The 14,247-nt window shown below is 42.1% G+C and overlaps 1 long non-coding RNA gene across 3 annotated transcripts; it reads left to right on the top strand.

The window, feature by feature from the left end:
* Window positions 1-3,116: 3,116 nt before the first annotated feature.
* Window positions 3,117-13,007, top strand: LOC139069761 (uncharacterized). 3 transcript variants are annotated; one of them, XR_011520460.1, is made up of 4 exons: window positions 3,117-3,305; window positions 3,765-3,906; window positions 11,994-12,158; window positions 12,250-13,007. It is a non-coding gene; the product is annotated as an uncharacterized lncRNA (long non-coding RNA). The 3 variants fall into 3 exon arrangements; XR_011520459.1 differs by having other exon boundaries at window positions 3,765-5,277; XR_011520458.1 differs by lacking the exon at window positions 3,765-3,906.
* Window positions 13,008-14,247: the final 1,240 nt, after the last annotated feature.

The following is a 14,247-nucleotide window of genomic DNA, read 5'->3' as shown; positions in this document are numbered from 1 at the left end:
TCTCCTTGCTCTGAATTATTGACTTGTCTGGAGTCCCGCGTGACTGACCGGGCGGGGAGTTGTTGACTGTTTCATGGAGCACAGAGCTGCTATTTTTTTTTTCAAATCTTGAAGCAAAAATTACACAAAGGATGAGGTTTAAGAAAGATTTGAAACCTGCAACAAATTGTGCACGTTTAAAAAGAAGAGAATTTGTTGTTTTATGCTCTTGAAATGATTTAAACAATAAATTTATATCTTTCACTTTTAAAAGAAATAGTTTTGACTGGAGTCGTGATTATTTTTCTCATGCATTAATCAGCTTTTTGTATTTCAAAAGCCTTAATGTTTAAAATCATTCAAATAAACATGAATAATTTCTGACAAAATATAAAGAAACATAGTCATTTGGCTCTTGGAAAGATTTTTGGCTTTTCTAAAACTGCAGAGCTTTTCATTATTATTATTATTATTTATTTATTTTTTGGACCATCACTGCTTTTAAAAAGTGAGGAGTGTTTCAGCTGATTGTGCGTTTCCAGGACATTTGACCTCAAAAACAGAAATATTTGAAGAAATCTGTGATAGGTTTTCATGGCTGGTTTAATTTTCAGTTTTTACCTAATAATAATAAACCTTTAAACTACAAATAAAATCTATGTTTGTACTTCTGTTAAATGCAGACTTATGGCAATTCACAAATTTATGACCTTTTCATGTAAATTTGGATTTCTTCCCTCTGGCATTATCTCAGGTTAATCTGTACTATGACAGTCTTCCCTGACATTTAGCTGCTCTAAAGCTGACGGGACTTCCAGGAAGCCACGATTAGTTTAGCGATGTGTTGGTTTTCATCTTATCTGTTGAAACTCAGCAACCCGAGCCTGCATGTGCCTGGAAACTGGAGGCTGTGCGGGGGAATGCGGACCCGTGTGGCTCTGCATGGAGGAGATGCTGAAGATGAACGCCGCTTCATTGTCCTGAACTAATTATTCCAGTGATGAGTGTGCTGCCCCACCGCTGCAGCTCTGAACAGCATTGTGTGGCTCAAGGTCGCCATCTGATGTGACTCTAAATTGACTGGAAGCCTTGCTATCAAAAGCTGCACACATGGCAGAGTGTGTGTTGTGAAATTACCTGTTGCTTAGGAACCGATGTGACTTCATGCATGAGAGCAGACTTTGGCAAGGTCTTTGCAAAAGAATTTTCTACTTATCTTTGATATTTCCTGGAAAGGCGTCTGTCCCACCAGCTTCATTGTTTAAAGCAAAGTAACAAGACGTACAAATGCATTTTTTTGTAACATTCTAAAAGGCCTCTAGAGGGAATAAATGTGTTTGCACAGAAACTTGGTAAAAAGGGCATAATTGTTGTGCGGGTCACTTTTATGCTAATGCTTATTAGTGCTGCATTTTATTACAAATGGACCTTTTTCTGGATACGGATGATCTAAGACACATATGCCAGACTCAAGGCCCGCGGGCCAGATGCGGCCCGCGGAGCATTTTTATGTGGCCCGCGAGATAAATATCAAAAATATATTGAAACTGGCCCGCTGGCCGATTTTACCGTAAAGACTTCAACTCCCATGATACTTTGCAGCGTCAGCGCGGAGCCGACGCGCCCCCTCCTTTGTGTTTTTTCCAGCGTCTTCTGCCGGTGTCTGCAGCTCTGCTGTCTCGGACAAACTACACTCCTCTCACTCAGCGCTGAGTTCACTCAGCTATTTTCTGACGTTGAAGCCCAGAAACGGAGATTCTAGCCGCTCAGTAATGCGTTCACGGCTGAAAGAGAAAGTTTTCCAACTAACGTCCAGGCAGAGCTGATATAACTCCAGCGAGCAGCGACACGCTCAAACCAGCACGGCTCTGTGGTTGCGGGTTTCCTCCCCGACACACAACAACGTGGTCAAGCTGCTCAGACATGTTCAGCAGCACAAACCTATGTGAGCACCGGTTGTCATCTAATGTTGTCATTATTATGATGAAGATGAACAAAACAACAGGAGTCTCCTCCTCAGCTCAGATCAACCCCATGATGCAGGTATCTGGCTGGAACAGGGGAGCATCACAGTAAACCAGTGGAGCAAACTGAACTTTAAATATGTTGGTTTTATGCTCTTTTTCTGCTCCAAAACATGAAAGTTAACAGGTGAGATGTTGCATTTTCATTTAAGATAAAATGATATTTTGTTGTTGGCCCGTGAGAAAAGATTTAAAAGATTTAAAGATTTAAAAGATTTTAAAAATGCTGATTATACCACAAGTAATGAATACCACTGATGCCTTTTATTTAAAACTGACTTGCTCGTGTGTAATTTGGTTATTCCACATTCCGTGTTAATGCAGAAATAAGTTTGTTTCCAAATTTAAAGGTTCAAAATTGCAAATATGTTGATAAAGAAAATGTGCAAATTTGCCGTCGCTTTTTCAAAAAATATTAAGTTTGGCCCTCGACTCCGTCCCAGAGTTTCATTTCGGCCCCGTGTGAGTTTGAGTTTGACACCCCTGCTGTAAATGATCTGGGATTTTTCATCATTTGTGCTTTTAAATAGAAAAATATTGGAGGAAAAGTATCTGAGTTACGCCTACTTTCTAATGTTAAAACAGTTAAAACAGCTGTGTGTGTGTGTGTGTGTGTGTGTGTGTGTGTGTGTGTGTGTGTGTGTGTGTGTGTGTGTGTGTGTGTGTGTGTGTGTGTGTGTGTGTGTGTGTGTGTGTGTGTAAGGGGAGGGGTATAACCCATATAGTGCATTTTTTTGGTTTATTGTTTTACAATTGATAATTAAGATATAAATATAAAACCTTAACTAAATAATTCAATTAATGTGAAATGTTTTATTTTTGTGCCTTTTCATGATGGAGACACAGTTGTTAAGGTCTTGTAAACATTTAGCTAAATTGGTGACATTTATATCTCTAAATAAATTAAATGATTGCTCTATAACTTCATCTGAGGCCACCACATATCTCAAGGAATATTCGATATTGATGTAAAGGAAGAGTTGTGGGTCTCATTCATTCTCTTTGGTTTAAAAAAGAAAAATATGTTCTTGATTAGTGAACAGCGATGCAGAGCAAAAAAAAAAAAAAAACCTCGGTCACCATCCCACGTTCTCCTGCTGCGCAAAAAGATTCAAATGGAGACACAGCCGCCATCAGTGGAGGCAGCATCAGAAGAAAAAGCAGCACTTCAAATGAAATGGGCATACAGTCATAAATTTTTCATCTCCAACCAGCTTTGAGGCGAGAGAGGACCGGGGGCTGGGGGATTGGACGCTAGCTGAAGGCTTCTAAAAACAAACCAGGGCCTTTCAGAGACAAAAGGTAGGTGAGGGGAGGAGGGCAGCCGGAATGAGAAGCAACAAAAATCCTTTGTTTACAACAAATGAACAAAGAGTAAAGTCTGCGCTGAAGCTGGAGAGGCGGAGAGAGTCGCACATGTAAAGACGAGCAACAAGCTTCTTCATCTTAATGGTTGTCAAGACAAGCGTCAACATTTAGATTTGTCGTCTTTGCTTTTGTTTTGTTTCAGAAACACGATTATGTTTTTCTTTGTTTCTGTGTTTCAAGTGAATATGCTGCTGCTGAGGGAATTCTACTTTTCAGTCACAATTCTTTAAAAAACAGAAAGAAAAAACAATAAAGCAGGAAAACTGACATGATTTTCCAAACGCTGCTGTTTCAGCCCTTTGTCTCTGAGATGGATCAGAACTAAACCTTGGCTTTGAGAGCATCCAGAATGGCTGCAGATTTAATGAGTCTCTTTTTTATTTTTTTCTTCAGTTGTGCAGAATCCTCTGTGTGCAGAGTCTATCTGGGCAATAATGCAACCTGACATCTCCATCCTTGTTTAAAAGAGATCCTGTTGTCCTGAATGGGACTCTACAGCCACAAATAAAAAAAGAAGAGTTCAAAACAAATCCAGGTACCGCTGTGCCACTAAAGAACGCTTCAGATTACGGCATGAGATGATGTGGTTTTATCGTTTCAAATGAGATTATTATCATTATTGTTGGCTAACTTTGATGAGTGGTTAAAATATTTATGCAGAGGTGTCTGAGGCTTTATTTTTTAAAGAGATTAGGGACAGTTTAGAGTCAAAATGGTAGCTAGGCCTCAAGCTGTGAGACAGGAAGCAGGTTCTGCAATTACTTCCTTGTTAAAACGGATTAGGGGGGCGGGATCCCATGCAAAAGGTGCAGGGAGCTGCTGGGCTTCTGAAAACACGTTGGGCTCTTATTTAAATGCTCACCAGCTCACATTTTAAATGTAGGTTTTCTATGAGAAGTTTCTTGCTTGTGAAATGCTGAATTACTGCAAACAGGAGCAGAGGGAGGTGAGGATGATTTATTGTGGGTAGATGCATCTGGATCTGACCTGTGGATTCCTGCAGCCCACACACAGCTCTCCATAAGCTCCAGTAGTTGCATTCCTACAGGGAGAGTGATCGGTCGGAGGACAAAACCTCCAAATAGGATCAAATTGTTGAATAATGTTTTGTGAGCTTGGCTGCAGACTGCTTTTTAAGATTTATGATTATTCTTTTTGGGTAAAAATACCAATCCTTCAATTCTTTAATTGAGTGTGGCTCAAAAGATATAAAGAGATGTTTATTTGTGAGCCAGTGGGATTTTTTAAAAATTAGATTGTGTTTGTATCACACCGTAGTGAGGTTGTACACACACACAAATGCATTTTTTTATCCATGAGTAAAGTACAGTAAAGTAAAGCAGAGAAACTTGGGATTAAAAACAAAATTAATTAAAATAACAAAGGTAAGGTGGCTTTATTTGTACATATTTGGGTTCATACACAGATGCACTTCAATGCGCTTTCCATTAACTAGAAGAACGAACATTAAAATAACGTGTTTCTGATGTCTTCATAGCAGACAAAGAGCTGAGACTAGACTAATCGTGCATTTTAATACATCGTTTGCAATTTTAAAAAATCTCATCAGAAACAAACAGGTCTGTTTGAAATTTAAGAAGTTTTTCAGCAGAACACCGCTCTCGAGCCTTGGTCCGCTCCTTTGTGCAAAAGCGATGTCAGCTTGTCAAGTGACACAGTAATTACACACAAAGCTAAATAGCGCTTTCAGTGAGTGTGAAGAGCGATAGCAGCAAATGTGTTGGGAATACTAATATTCCAATCTTTCTGAAACCTCTTTCTCTTTGTTCAAGCCTCATTCTCATTTGCCACCTCCTTTCTGCGGCGATGCAAGCTCATTGGAGGACGGCAAAGTCACGGGTTGACAATCAGGGCCACAGCGTGAAGGATTCAAGCTGTTGCTAAGGTGCATTGAATGGTTGTCTGACCATTACACGAGTTTATTTGCTATCCGTCTTCACCTGCTGAATGCTCAGATATGGTGTGAAAGCTCAGGATGGCCCCGTTTCTCATCAGTGAGCCAGACGGTCTTCAGCATCACTCGCTGTCTGGGGTGTCGACAGCTCCAGGCAACATTTGCTACAGAGGTTTGACCCACATGGGCTCCCATCCTTTGTGTTCTTTTTACATACTTTGCCAAGACAAATTTGGCAAACTCATGCTGTCCACAGACAGGATGTCTGTGAAGAGACTGAAGAGAAGGAGAGAAAAAGAGCTGAAGTTCATCCTCAGTTCAGAGTTCATGTGGAGGGAAACCGAGGATGTCGACAAGAGAATTCGTATCTTCTGATAATCATCAATGTCAGCTGATTAAAAAACAATTCCCTCCTGATTTGGTAATTGCGTTCTCAATAATGAGTTTACTTTCATTTTTAGACTGACTGAGGACTTACACGTCAGAAATGAAATGGGCATACAGTCATAAATAAAGTCAGAATCAAAACATTATTGATGAAAATGATTTAAATGAACTTTTGAGTATATCCATGATGACAGTCAGAGCCTAATTTATTTCCAGGAAAACATCTCAGTAGCTCTTCGTCCTACCATTTGGAGTTGATCTAGAAGAATTTTTGTGATTTATTTTTTTTTCACCTCAACAAATTTGTTCTCTGTTTAGAAGTTGGGACGTTTTGGTTTTTCCTGTATCTCCTCTTTGCCCTACACCTCCCATCCTATTGGTGCAGACACCATACAATACTTCCTCTCCATCAGAGCTCCATCACCATGTATCTCCTGCTCCATTGCTGTTCAACTTCCCTCTTTCTGATAATCTAAATTTAGGCTCACCTCCGACCACACAGCATCAATCTGCCTCTGTGCAGAGAGGAGACTGGAGCCACTGGCTCCGTCTGTGTTTCTGGTAAAGCCCATCATCTCGGCACCGTGAGGCGGAGCTGCCTGGGACTGTTGGTATTGAGTAGAGAGAACCGCCCCGAGCAAAAGCCATCAAAAAAGGAGGTGTTAGCACAGTGGGAATAGACATGAATAATCCATGCTTTCTTTATTCTCTCCGTGTAGCTGCACGTATCATTTTACATTCTCTGCAGCCTTTTTTCAAATAGCCGACCAAAGTGTTTGTGTTAAAGATTTTAAAAGAGATTTGGAAACATGTAGACTTGGCATCTGCATGTTTGTTTTGTACACTTTATATGACATTCCTAAAAGGAAATCACTGACAGAAACAAAACTGGTTTAACAAACATTTATTCAGTTTAGGCTTTCATAATTCTCCCTTAAATTATAAAGATATCACTCACTCACTCACTCACTCACTCACTCGCTCACACCTAAAGACAAATCCTGAATTTCTTGTCGCATAGCACCATCTAGAGGGGTGAAATTGTATCGCACCTTACGCCCCTCTCCCCACTTCAATGATTACGGCTGGAAGCAGCACCTCTAGTTCGTGAACGCACACATCTAGCCGACCAACACAATTATCATGTTCACATTGCACTGTTTATTATATATATATATATATATATATATATATATATATATATATATATATATATGATTTAAAGACTTACTTGCCCCACAAGAAAAGTCACTAACTCTGCATAAGTCTAGGTACTTCTGCTCTGCTCTGTAAATAAGGGGATGTTTAACACTATTGGCTAATGCTTATTACAAGACACACAGTGCCAGCAAATAGGCGTATAAATACCGCAACAGTGTGTCTTATAAACGCGCTGTGTTAGCATGGCATTGCGAGAATTTTGCCGCATTCATTCCGCTTAGCTTGGTCGTAATGTTGCAGTGATTGTCTGTCTCATAAACGGCGATTGCGCCTTGGCGCAACAGATGGAGATGTCAGGATTCAAATTCAATTCAAATTCAAAGATACTTTATTAATCCCAGAAGGAAATTAGAGTTTCAGTACACACAATTCTGAGATCAGACATACATACATAGACAAAGACACATGACAAGAATTGGTGCCTGTGGTCATTCGCAATCCGAGTTGCGCTACCTTAATAGAGATCAGAGGGTTTATATGAGGATTGAGTTAGGTGGAGGGAAAAAAGGCACTTCAGAGTTACCCTCCACAGGGAGGGCAGCTTTTCTATGCAGAAAACACCTCAGACAGAAATGCAACGGACTTCAGACATTACACAACATAAGTGTCCACTAGGTTGGGAGGTAGGGTTGGGACTCTCCTCACATCAGTGCATGCAACCGCAATGAGCAGCGCTCGTCACCTCCGTTTGTTCAGGGGAGGGAGGTAATTGGGTTAGAAAGCACAGTGACTCCTGGAAACAGGTCCACAGCCTTCACTGGTCACAGTCCCGCCCAGGCTAGGATAGGGAGACAGGGTTGCCATGACGACGGCAGCATTCCACATTTCTTCTGTGGGGGAGTAAAGGTTGGTTTATGCTTGACGCATCCGCAAGGTTCACACGGCTCCGCGCGGCGAAATTGAGTCATTTTTACAACCACGCCCTTCCACCGCGCCTCCGCACGGCCCAAAATTTCCGCACCGCGCACCTAGGAAATTTTCTAACCACGCGGACGGTCGGACACGGAAAAACATGGCGGACTGGTAAGAACTAGTTATGGCAGAGGTTCGTAAATACAGACATTTGTATGATTCAGCTCTCAGAGATCACCGTGATCAACATGTTGTTAATAATTCTTGGAGAGAAATAGCTCGCACTGTCGGAAAAGACGAGGACACTGTTAAAAGATGCTGGAATGCCATGTTGTAAACAACAGTAATTTTTACTTTTACTATGGTGTAGTGTTGGATGCATGCCGTAGAGCTCCATGCTGCCCCGTTCAGTTTGGGAAAATACTGGCTCACCGCAGAGACAAGCCGCATGAACCATAAATGCTGCGAGTTGTGAAGCGCGTTCCATCTGCGAGCCACTTCACCAAGCGGAAAGGGAATGCGTAAAGCATAAACCAAGCTCAATCACTTCAGCCTTAGACTCAAGGGCACCAGATTCAGATAAAAATTGTTTTTGGGACAGACAGAGATAATTTCCTCTCTGTCTTAAAGTTCTGTTGGTCTCCAACCCAGTGGTCTCCAACCCCTCTAGATCCAATAATGGCGTAACTTAATCTATTCCCAACCGTGCTGTCCCGTCAACTCGCTCCTTGATCAAATCCACTTTCTGTGCCAGAGCCTGAATCTCAGCCAAAGTTCCAAGCTTACGACTCATCTCGACAATTATATGAGTTTGTGCGTTCACAGCGCGGTGTAATCCATCCCTGAGCTCTGGGATTGAGCCAATATTCCTCGAAAGCTCATTAATTTTCCAGTAAGCCAGGTAATCGCTCAGGCCAAACAGCAGGAATCCTGACACCAACACCACGAATATCTAGACATCTTCAGAATCCTCTACAGACAGTTGAGAGAGGCAGATCAGGTTCCACCGTTTCCAGGAGTCCATGATATGCCCAGCTGGCTCCCGTTCTCATTGTTGAAAAAATCTTGTCAATTGCTTTGAGAGACCAACTGACCAGGTCCATTTTTAATAATTTCCAGTTTCCAGAAAAAAGTGCAGAAGTGCCGTACACCCAAAGACAGACAAAGAGCCTTGGGATAAGATGGAGAGGAGGAAAAAAAGCGTCTGTACTCTCCAAGAGCCGGAAGAAAAACGTGGGGAGTTACTGCCGAGCTCTGATCGGCAACTATTTTAAAAATGAAAGTAAACACAGGCCGTAAATTTTGTTTTTTGAACAAAATCAGCTGAGTCGGGAGTGCAGTAGCTCTCCAGCAGCTTCTCAAATCACCTGAGACTGTGCGTGGACTGTGGGGGACAGACACCTTTAGGAGCAGCTTGTTAAAAAAACAGAATGATTGTGACTTCAGTTGCAATAAAAAGTGCGTTATGTCCAAGATAAACAGAAGTCCATGGCAGCGCGGGTACTGCCCCCATACCCCTTTATGCCTCCATCACCAAATCGTCTATAAAAAGGACACGACTGCACCACATTACCATCAAAGTCTGACCACTTATAAACAACCTAAGGCTTCCTGATACCGCCACAGCATTTTGGCTAAATGACAGCATTGTTTTGTAAAAATGGCTACTGTTATGAATTTGTAAAATCAATCAAACACAATTCCTGAGAATTCCGGTCGATCTATTTTCCAAAACTCCCCTGTGAACAGAAGCTTTGGGTAGCTAGTGACCATAAGAATGAGATTGTGGACAAGCGGCTGAAAGAGTTTTTTCCACAGGGCGGCTGGGCTCTCCCTTAGAGATAGGGTCAGAAACTCCATCATCCAGGAGGGGCTCAAAGTAGATCCGCAGCTCCTCCATATGGATGCCTCCCTGGTGATGTTTTCCAGGCATGTCCAAGCAGGAGGAGACCTAAATGAAGACCCAAGACACGCTGGAGGGACTTTTTTTTCTCATCTGGCCAGGAAACGCCTTGGGATTCACCTAGAAGATGATCTAGAAGATCAAAATGGTTGAAATCCCACCATCTCCAACTCAACCTCTCTAAAACTGAACTACTTGTCATCCCAGCAAAACCATCCATACAGCACAATATCTCAATCCAAAATGACCTCCTATCTCTAGCTCCTTCAAAGGCAGTTCGAAATCTGGGTGTTGTGATTGATGAACACCTGACCTTTAAAGATCATGTTGCCTCTGTTGCTCGTTCATTCCGCTTTGCGCTGTATAACATACGAAAGATCAGACCATACCTAACACAACATGCCATCCAGCTCCTGGTGCAATCTACTGTCATCTCCCGCCTCGATTACTGCAATGCCCTTCTAACTGGTACTCCAGGCTGTACTGTGAGACCTCTTCAAATGGTCCAGAACGCAGCGGTGCGTCTGGTCTTCAACCAGCCAAAAAGAGCACACGTCACCCCTCTGTTCATTGAGCTCTACTGGCTACCGCTAGCAGTATGCATCAAATTCAAATTGCTAACACTAGCATACAAAGTCCGAGATGGTACGGCTCCCATCTACCTGAATCCTCTTGCAAAGGCTTACGTCTCTGCCCGGCCGCTCCGGTCATCACAGGATCGTCGGCTAGCAGTGCCTACACCACGCTCAGGACAATCCAGACTCTTCTCATGCATCGCTCCACAAATGTGGAATGACCTACCAAGCACTACCAGAACAGGGGCTTCCTTTTCAATTGTCAAGAAACTCCTGAAGACCCTGCTCTTCAGAGAGCATCTTCTTAACTAGCACCTTGCCTGCACCCATCCCCCCTCTCTACTGTCCACTCCTTGTTCCCTCCTCTCCATGACTGATGTCAAGTTGTTGTTATTGTTGTTGTTAGCCTCAAGGGCAACATGCCAATTATCACTTGTAAGTCACTTTGGACAAAAGCGTCTGCTAAATACATAAACATAAACATAGAAGAGCTGGCCCAAGTGGCTGGGGAGAGGGAGGTTTAGGCCCCTCTGCTTAGGCTGCTGTCCCCATGACCCAACTCCAGATAAGAAAATGATTATGGATGGATGGAATTCCTGAGAAATGGAAAAATGCCAGATTGCTAGCCTGGCAAGCCATCCTATATATGTGAATATATAAGAATTTGGTCTAGTTCACTAGGCTACCAGATTGCTGCTGTTAACAACTAACCTGACATGCGTGCTTTTGGCTTGTGGGATTGATAAACCCAATCATGCCATGAAGATATCCAGATCAGTTAATTAATGCCTAACTTGAAGTTTGAGCAAATGTATGATTCTGCTTTCTTCCCATATTTACTTGTTTAAATATCAATCCAGTGACTTGTGTGGCTCTTTATACAGGTGAAGCTCAAAAATAAGAATCTGATGCAAAAATGGAAACGGTGAAACTTGATGACATAGACTCAAACATGCCAAGCAAGACATTTGAAATCTTTATTTGTTATAATTGTGAGAGAAACATCAATTTAAAAATAAAAACGTGGAAAGAACGGAGAAAAAAACGTCTGACATCTGAAAGAGTTTGATCATGCATCTCTAGTCAGGTACTTGTTTTAGGCCCTGTTCACTTTTAGGCACAACGGTCTAATTTGTCATCGATTTGATTTGTCTTTTTTAGAGATTAAAAGTTCAATTTGACATGTGAAGTTTTAACCAAAACAATGTATTAAGTATGAAATAATAGTTCATTTGTGACAAATGGAAGCTCTATGATAGATTTAAAAAACAGTTAGTTTAACAAAGGTATATTATAATCGATGCTGAGCAAAATCAATCAATCAATCAATCAATCAATCAAAGCTTTATTTATAAAGCGCCTTCCACAACCCTGTCAGGAAGCCCAAGGCGCTGTATATATTATAAATCTGTAATATGTCTATTAATCAGGGTGGTGGTTGTGGTGGGTGTGTGGGGGTGCGGGGGGGGGGGGGGGGGGGGGGGGGGGGTCACCATTCATGATTCACTGAAGGCCTGTTCAAATAGATAAAAGCATTTCTGGGTAATTCGGTGTGAAACTGACTCAATGTGTCTGATGAAGGACCGCTTTTATGGATGGATCAGGCTTCGGGGACCTCCCGGTTTTCATTGTTTTTATGATGGTCATAAAGATTGATTTGTGCAGAGTTTATAATGGGGGAGCCTCTTGAGAGGCCCGAGGCATAAAGTCACTGTTTCTGAAGTCTCTTTTTTATTTTTATTTTTCCTTTTTAATTTTCCTTAAAACAGAAGCAAGCCTTCAGCCATCAGTGCTGTTTCCCCGACCGATGAATTATGCATTGGATGGCCAATATCCGGAAATCTCATTCTGCAGTATTGGATTAGTTTAATGGACTGCTGCCCCACTGTGGCTGTAACATCGCTGCACCTTTATTTCCTCTCTCTCTCTCTAAGGTAGTTCCAGGTCCCATCTGAAGTGACTTTACAGATTTAATAACAATTATACATATTTATTGTCTTAAATGCATTTCCCTTTCTCTTGCAGATGCATAAAAACTCAGTGAAGATGATAAATATCAAATGAGATTTGAAGAAGGCTTTACAATCTCTGGATTCAAGCAACTATAATGTTGGCAAATTGTTTTGCTTTAATCAGATCTTGGAACACCTGATAAGGCACGTTGTCTCAGTTTTCCTTTATTGTAGCACTTTGAACGGAGATGAAAAGATGTTAACTCGATCAAACAAAGTGAGGATGAGATTTTAGCTGACTGATCTCTGTCTATACCAGGTGGTGTTGCACAGCAGGTGTGAGAATGTCAGCATGTGATACTGCATAACTTAAACCACCAGTATGCAGACCAGCCTCTAAAGGGTTTGTGGTGCAGACACTCTACCTCCATCTGCAGACAAATACATCTAACCCATTATGATCCAGAAAGCTACAGAGAAAAGCTCAGCGAACACCTGATCTTCTGAGCACAATAGACCACCCTGTCCAGAACAATTAGTCAAACCGTTTAGGCGAGAAGAACATCCACCTCCTTTTAGTCTGCATCCATGAACATTATAATCAATATGGCAGATTGCGCAGAAGGTGGGCAAGGCCAGCTGCTTCAGAGGACACATGAACACCAACATGGACACGTCAAATTACAGAACCTCCTTTAACCTGCAGGAGAGCAGCTGCTTGACTGGAACCCCTCCCAGATATCAGTGCTTTATTCACACATATTGATAAAGACATTTTCTTTTTATACTTCTCCTTTGGTGTTTCAGTGCTGCAAAGCAATTATTCACCAGGCCGGGGGGGGGGGGGGGGGGGGGGGGGGGGTGGCTTACGGCGGGTCTGCCCACCACTGCAGTGACGTTCATTTACTTCAGCTTGTAAATACAAATATTTTGAAGGAAGTGTGTTAAATGAAAACTTTAGATTAATGTGCTGATATTGGAATTTGTTTTTGTTCCTGTTTATTTGTTCCATAATTGTTCAAAAAATAAAAGCTTGTAAACATCAATCCACTCTATGAGCAATGGCTGACAGAGAGCGAGTTTCATTGAGCTGAAACTGCTGAGAAACAAAAGAAACAAAAACTTTTCTTACAAAGAATTCGATACCAGACAGCGGTATTGGTGGAATGTCCATCCACCATCACTGCTGCTGTTAGTCCGACCAAAACAGATGTGCACTCTCCGTTTGCATTTGACGGATAGTTAAAAAATTGGGCTTTACTCCTGTCATCTTTGTGCTCTTATCAGAGGGCCTTGTGTCAACGTGTAATGGCACAGCCTGTTTCTGCATCTCAGCAGATGGAGAAGTATAAACTAGACTTTATAGAGCCTCTTTCAGAAAGCAATGCCACCAATTTGCTGCAGAGTTGAGCTAGCATCAGGGAGTCTTAGGGTTGGGCATCGAGCATCGATTGGAACCGGTTCCAATTGTTAGTTTTTCCCAGAATCGTTCAAAGTTTTTTTAATTTCGATTCCTAGTTACGATTCCTAGAGTGCCGTCCGGAAGAGGAATCCGCAGCTTATCTTTGTGAAAAATAAACGTGATCTGCTAATTGTGATCAACGCTTTTCAGAGCTGATCACCCTAGCTGTGTGCAGCACGAGTCCCTCCTCCCCCCACCCGGCACAGCGGCCAAATATAAACAAACGCGTCTGCCGAACTTTTACTCCGTAATGTAAACTTAAACTCCTGCAGCATAGAGGAAACTTGTTTTCCGAGTACAGATGAAGTTATTGATGTTTGTCTCTAAAGCACTTAATGACCTGGCACCTCCCTATCTCTCCGACCTGCTCACTTCCTGTGTACCCACGCGCACGTTGGGGTCGGCTGACCTCCTGCTGCTTTGCACTCCCCGGATGCGTTACAAATCACGGGGTGAACGAGCATTTGTACATGCTGACCCAAAGCTCTGGAACTCTCCACCCATTATAGTTCGACCGGCTCCATCATTGACGGTTTTCAAATCTCGTTTAAAAACCCACTTTTACGATGTGGCTTTTAGACCGTGACTCGTTTTAGTGTTTTATTATGT

This window comes from Nothobranchius furzeri, chromosome 4, assembly GCF_043380555.1.
Source record: "Nothobranchius furzeri strain GRZ-AD chromosome 4, NfurGRZ-RIMD1, whole genome shotgun sequence".
NCBI classification, from domain to species: domain Eukaryota; kingdom Metazoa; phylum Chordata; class Actinopteri; order Cyprinodontiformes; family Nothobranchiidae; genus Nothobranchius; species Nothobranchius furzeri.
Note: the sequence above shows the minus strand (reverse complement) of the source record. Positions and strands in the feature narration are given on the sequence as shown.